The sequence below is a fragment of the Myodes glareolus genome, chromosome 8 (assembly GCF_982192425.1).
Source record: "Myodes glareolus chromosome 8, mMyoGla1.1, whole genome shotgun sequence".
In the NCBI taxonomy this organism is placed as follows: domain Eukaryota; kingdom Metazoa; phylum Chordata; class Mammalia; order Rodentia; family Cricetidae; genus Myodes; species Myodes glareolus.
The window spans coordinates 23,616,498-23,623,095 of record NC_142033.1 but is presented as its reverse complement, the minus strand read 5'-3'; the positions used below and the strand labels follow the sequence as shown (position 1 = coordinate 23,623,095).

At 33.7% G+C, this 6,598-nt stretch overlaps 1 long non-coding RNA gene across 1 annotated transcript; it reads right to left on the bottom strand.

The window, feature by feature from the left end:
- Nucleotides 1–2,654: 2,654 nt before the first annotated feature.
- LOC148121134 (uncharacterized) lies at nucleotides 2,655–6,200 on the bottom strand. Its single transcript, XR_015738493.1, has 3 exons — nucleotides 5,979–6,200; nucleotides 3,143–3,208; nucleotides 2,655–2,778 (listed from the first exon to the last, which is right to left on the bottom strand). It is a non-coding gene; the product is annotated as an uncharacterized LOC148121134 (long non-coding RNA).
- Between the last annotated feature and the right edge of the window lie 398 nt (nucleotides 6,201–6,598).

The following is a 6,598-nucleotide window of genomic DNA, read 5'->3' as shown; positions in this document are numbered from 1 at the left end:
TTTATATTTTCATGTTAGGTATCTTCTACATTTCACATTTATCACATATGTAGTGATAAAACTAACAGTAAAATAATAAAATGTCCGGCAAAGCAGTGTGAATTTCCACACTGAGCAGGCAAAGGTGGCAAAGGAGGGAAGTGGCAGATAAGAGAAAAAAAATGGTGCCAGTGAGCATTCTTCTCCACAACCGTTTCTGTTCGCTTCTCTCACTCATTCTACGTACATGGAACAATCTTATGTCTGATGTTAACATTTCTATTATCTCCACAATATTTCCAAAATTCTTTAGGGGGATAGGCTCTGTCATGCACTTCATGTCTCAGGGAATTCTCTGAAAAACCCTCCAGCTACCTCAATTACTGAGAGCATTTAACCCAGGTTTGTGTTTTTTTGAAGTGCTATGCACTGCACTATAACATAGGACTGGATTTTTTTCATTAAATATTTTCCTGGTATCAATTGTCCTGTGTATGTTCCTCCTTGAATATCACTTTTAAATTTTTTCCCCAGGCACTAAAATTCTTACTTTGTCAGCTAAACAGAATATTTCCAAAATCACCATATTAATGAACAGTCCTTGAACAAAATCACTTATCGAGCCACCACCCACACAACTCAATAATTATAACAAAAATATCCACAGCAACTTTCATGATCCCTACTGCCGCCCTGTGTCCTGAGCTTTTTTAAACACGCCATATTTACTTCGTGGTGCAAACTATAAAATTTTAGAAAGTCAGATAAGATCTAGCTGGAACAGACAAATACTAACAATAGAACATATGATTATCATGAAAATTTGCAATGGTTTGGAGTTGATGGTTTATAAAGCTGACTGATTCCATTAAAGAGTTCGTAAGATACTTCTGTTGGGTAAATTTAGCATCAGTACTAACGACCTGAAGAAAAGCATACCTAAACATTTATGCTAAACATGAAGCATAACCACAAACTGAAGGCATGGTTTGGAGTTAACCAATAAAGCTTATTCTTAGATCTTAATGTGCTGATCTAACAAAAATTTGTAAAACATAAAAATACATCTGTACTTTTTTATTACATGTACATTTTAAATAATATGTCATTCTTCCTGGAAAAGATAAATTCAGGGGAAACTGTTTTCCTTTTCCTAAACTTTAAAGAATTTAATCAATCCAACCTTTTATGCCAAAAAATCATTTCATGATAGCAAACAATAATAAAAGATGTTTTGTAAAATCCAAGTGTAAATATTTTTCACATCTTTAAAGAAATAGAAACATTTCCCATCTGACCCCATGGCTTCTGTAGGAATCAGGCCTTGAATCTTAAAAGAGCATCTCTGTGAGGCTTCCTATGAGGGCAAATGAAATAGAAATGAAGAACACTCTGAATGAGATGGGATTCCACAACGCAATTTGCAGCATTAGAATTACTCTTAAGATTTTATTTGTCAAAATTTTTTTTACTTCAAATGAACTTTCTTTTGACTTAATTATAGATTCAAAGGATGTTGCTGTGAAAAGGAAATCCCATGTATCATTCCTCAAATCTTACCACATGTAACTTAATGCACATTTGTAGTAGTGAGCAACCTAAGAAATTGATGCCGACACAATTGATAAGGGCAGTCAGATTTCTCCAATAATACATGAAATTATTTGTGAGCATGTGGAAATATTCATCAATTTTACTGTACTTGTATACTGAACAATCAATAGGCAAATCATACTGCCAACCTGTACCATCACTACAGCAAATCTTGGTATCGGTCTGCATTCACAGGAGTCTATTTTTGACCCCTAGTCACTGGAAATCACCTACCAATTTCTAACAATACTGTTTTACTTGTTTGCGAGTGCTACATAAATGAAATGGTACCGTCTCCTTCTGAGATTAACTTTTTGCAGTCAACATGATTTCCTTGCAATTCATTCAAGCTGTTTGTATATTAATTGTCCATGCTCTTTTATTATTGAACAGTGTCTCAGAGTCAAGACACATCACTAATTCTCTAATCATTAACTCACCAAAGAACATTTGGGTGGTTTCAAGCTTTGGAATAACACAAATAAATTTGCTTTGAATTTCCATGTGCAAGTTCATATGTGAAAATATTTATATCTCTTGAGTAAATACTAAAGAGTTAAACTGTTTTGTTTTGCAAGTTAGTTCTTATTATGTTTTTGAAATAACATTGACTTTAGCCACAAGCATGTCTCTGCCAGTCCAATCCAGTAATTACCTGGGTATAATTGTAAATGTTAATGGGAAATATCAATATATTTCTCCATGTTGTGGGTCGCAAACCTAGCCTGTACGAGTCCTGGTTTAAATTTCTAGGAGAAAAAAATCTAGAGGGAGTATATGCTAGAACACATGAAAAACACTGGAAATGGATGTAACTTTTCAAATCTTCAGTAATAAGTTAATAAGATAAGTGATAGTAAGGTTTAGAAATTATATAAATACATGGATAGAAAAATTCCATAATGACATCTTTCTAATTGTGAACTTTAAGTACACTAAAATAAATTATTTTATAGAAACAAATATCTATTCAAATATTTGCTCACATTTTTCTTCAGAGAATATTTTTCAACTGTATTTTATATCTTTAAATAATTTTCTTCAAACTCATAGTACATATATTTCTTTTATTTGAATGAGTAACTTGTATCACTTGGTACTGAATTGACATTTCAAAGGCTGAGTTCAAATACATTTGTGGAGATATTTTTGAGTTCATTCAAGCTGAGCAGTACTTCTTATCTTTTGAAATGTCAGGTGGCCAGTCTGAGGAAAATGGAAAAAGATCTCTGTTACACATGATTACTTATTGTAGTAATATGGTTATGATTTAGTCTTCAAAGCTCATGAGGAGGTTAGAATGTTTATATTTGTATGAAAAGAATTTCTTTTTTTTCTTAAAAAGGAAAACACCAAACAAAAGTCAGCTATATTAATTATTTTATTTAATTGTATATATGTTAATTATCACTTTTATATCTTTCTATTTTGGTTTAAGATAGTTAAAATGATTATTCAATAACATTGTTCTACATACTAAAAAGCACAGAGTATATGATCTAGATAAAATAAGTGTAGCATTAAAATATTAATAGTGAAGAAACAAATAAAATACAGACATAGTCTTTACCCCATATGATATTAGGAAGGTACTGTGTAGATGGAGACTGCACTTTCATTTCGCAGCCAATGAGACCTGAAAAATTAATCAGAAATGGTATTAATAATGATACTGCTTGGCAAATGGCTCAGGCATATTCTTAGTTAGCTCTTACATCTTAAATTAACCCAATTCTATTAGTCAAAATATTGTTATGTGACCATGGCATTACCTCATTTTCTACATGTCTTATTTCCTCCACGGCTGGCTAGCATCTGCTTGACTCTGCTTACTCTGTCTCTCTCTCTCTCTCTCTCTCTCTCTCTCTCTATGGCTCAGTACCTTTTTCTGTGGTGTAATCTTATCTTGCTTCTTTGGTGTCTGGACAAGACTGCAGAGGAACTTCTTTCTTCCCAGAATTCTCCTGTTCTTATTGACCCACCTCTACTTCCTGTCTGGTTGTCCCACCTATACTTCCTGCCTGGCTACTGGCCAATGAGTTTTTGTTTAAAACATAACTGACAGAATATAGACAATTGTCCTGCACTAATTTTTAAAATATATTAGTCTACTTTCCATATTTAAAAATATTCACATTTATTAAATATTTCAGATTTTTAACCTATTTACAGCTTTGCTTTTTTGGAAGCATTAAAACTGTCATGAATCTGGCAGCATTAATACAGAGAAAATACCAATCTTACCAAGAACAATCTACAGATTCAGTGCAATCTCTATGAAAATTTCAACACAATTCCTCACTGAAATAGAAATAATTCTCAACTACATAGAAGCACACACACACACACACACACACTCACACACACACACACACAAAGGACAGCTAAAACAATCTTGAATAAAAAAAAAAAGAATTGTTGGCAGTATCACCATCCTTGATCTCAAATTGTATTTCTGATGTATATTAATATAAGAAGTATCGTGTTGACACCTACATGAGACATTGATCAAAGGAACTTAATTGAAGACCCTGACATAATTCGACACACTATGAACATCTGACTTTATACAAAGCTGCAAAAACAAAGCAACAACAGTAAAAACAGACTGGAAGAAAGGTAGCATCTTCAACAAATTGCACTGGTAAACTTGATAGCTACATGTGGACGCAAAGATAGATCTATATTTATCACCCTGTACAAAATTCAACTTCATATGGAGCAAGGCCTTCAACACAACGCCAGATATCAAGACTCTGATAAAAAGAAAATAGGGAAGAATCTTGAACTAACTGTCACAGGAAAAGACTTTCTGATGATAGCAGAGGCACTAAGAATAACAATTAATAAATATGACTTCATGAAACTGAAAAGCTTCTGTAAAGCAAAAAAATACTATTATTTGGACAAAACAGCAGGCTACAGAATGGGAAAAAACTTTGTCAATTATACATACAGTAGTGGGCTAACATCTTAACTATATAAAGAACTCAAAAATTGAACATCAAGAAAAATTAAAAATAGGATACAGAACCAAACAGAAAGTTCTCAAAAATTAAAACATAAATGGTTGATAAATAAAAAAAATGTTTAACATCCTTAGTTATCAGGAAAATAAAATTAAAAATTTCATTGATATTTCTTCTTATACCCATGAGAATTGCCAAAGGCTATAAAACAAATGTCAACTCATACTGGTGAGGATTTGGGTTATTGGTAACACCCATCCATTGATGATGCAAAGTTTCCATTGAGGTGGAGTCACTTTGGAAATCAGTGTAGTGTTTCCTCGGGAAGCTTGGAAGAGATATACTTCAAGATTTAACTATACCACTCATGGGTAGTATAACTAAAGGCCTAACTATATACCCAAAGTACTATACATTCTACTAAAGAGACACTCGCTCATCCATATCATTGCTGTGCTATTCACAGTACCCAGGATTTGGAAAGAGACTAGAAGTACATTGGCAGGGAAATGAATAATCAAACTGTGAAACATTTATATACCAGAATATTACTCAGACATTAAAATGAAATTATGAAATTCTCAGTAAACAGATGGAGCTAGACAAGAAAATCTATTGAGGCTATCCAAACGAAAAAGGACAAATACAGCATGTATTTCCATATGGATGGGTCTTAAATTTTAAGCCTTTAGTAGGCATGCTACTAAGCCACAGAGGTTATGTAAGAGAAAGGAACTATTGGAGATGGGAAGGAAGCTCTAACATATGGGAACTCGAATATATGTGGGCAGAGGGAAGGGTAGCTGTAATGATTAGATTAAATGGAGTGGGGGAGGACTGAGAGGATAAACAAGGAAACACAGATGGGATGGAGAAATTTAAAGGTAATTTTAGGGGTTACATGGAAATTCACTACACTTAAAGATTTTTAAAATATTCACATAGGTGAAAGAAATTAAAATGGTACTACCAAACAAACAAAGAAAACAAAACAAAACAAAAACAGAGATCCAAAGGCCAAGATCTCTCTTGTAATCAAGAGAAATATCTAGTGCCAGGAATGACTATTATCTAATTGAATTGTTGGCCAATGGGTCCCATGGACACCTCCAAACAACTCATGCTATTGCCAAGGCTGTTGTGTACTCTCCAAAAAGAGATGGCAAGGTCTATTGGTGAAGACAACCTCTACATATCATTGAACATGAACAAAGAAACTGGTACCTATGTGCTCCCACTCCTATTGGCAATGGTATTGAAAAGTACTCTGCAATATCCAAGGAGAAAGATAAATACCAATCTATCTACAAACCCTTTGATCTATACTTTTGACCTGTCTATATGATACGCTGATGGTATAGTTTCACAAAAGTTGTGGGAATAACAAACTATGATATGCAATTGGCCTTAAGGCCCACTCCACGAGATGGAACTCACCCTCATATTTCTCTGCGGCCAGGAAACTGAGAACTGACAGGCCAAGAATCTAGGAGAAAACAAATAATATTGTTCTGCACCAGTAATAGTAATAAAATGACTTCTAAGAAAGCTGTACTCTTAGGGTTCACCTTGTTACTTAGCTTCTCTAGGGTCATGGACCATAGGATTCTTTGCTTTACAGCTAGTATCCACTTATGAGTGAGTACATACAATGTTCATCTTTCTAGATCTGGGTTACCTCAATCAGGATGATTTTTTTTTTCTAGTTCCATTAATTTCCATGCAAAATTCAAGAAGTTATTTTTTTTTTATTGGTGAGTTGTACTCCATTGTGTAAATGTACCACATTTTCTTTATCCATTATTTAGTTGAGGGGCATTTATGTTGTTTCCAGGTTTTGGCTATTACAAATAATGTTGTTATGAATATAGTTTTTGGGTATATGCCCAAGAGTGATATTTCTGGGTCCTGAGGTAGGCCGATTCCCAATTTTCTGAAACACTGCTATACCCATACAGATTTCCAGAGTGGTTGTACAAGTTTGAATTCCCACAAGCAATGGAAAAGTTTTCCTCTTACTCTACATCCTCACCAGCATAAGTTATCATTGGTGTTTT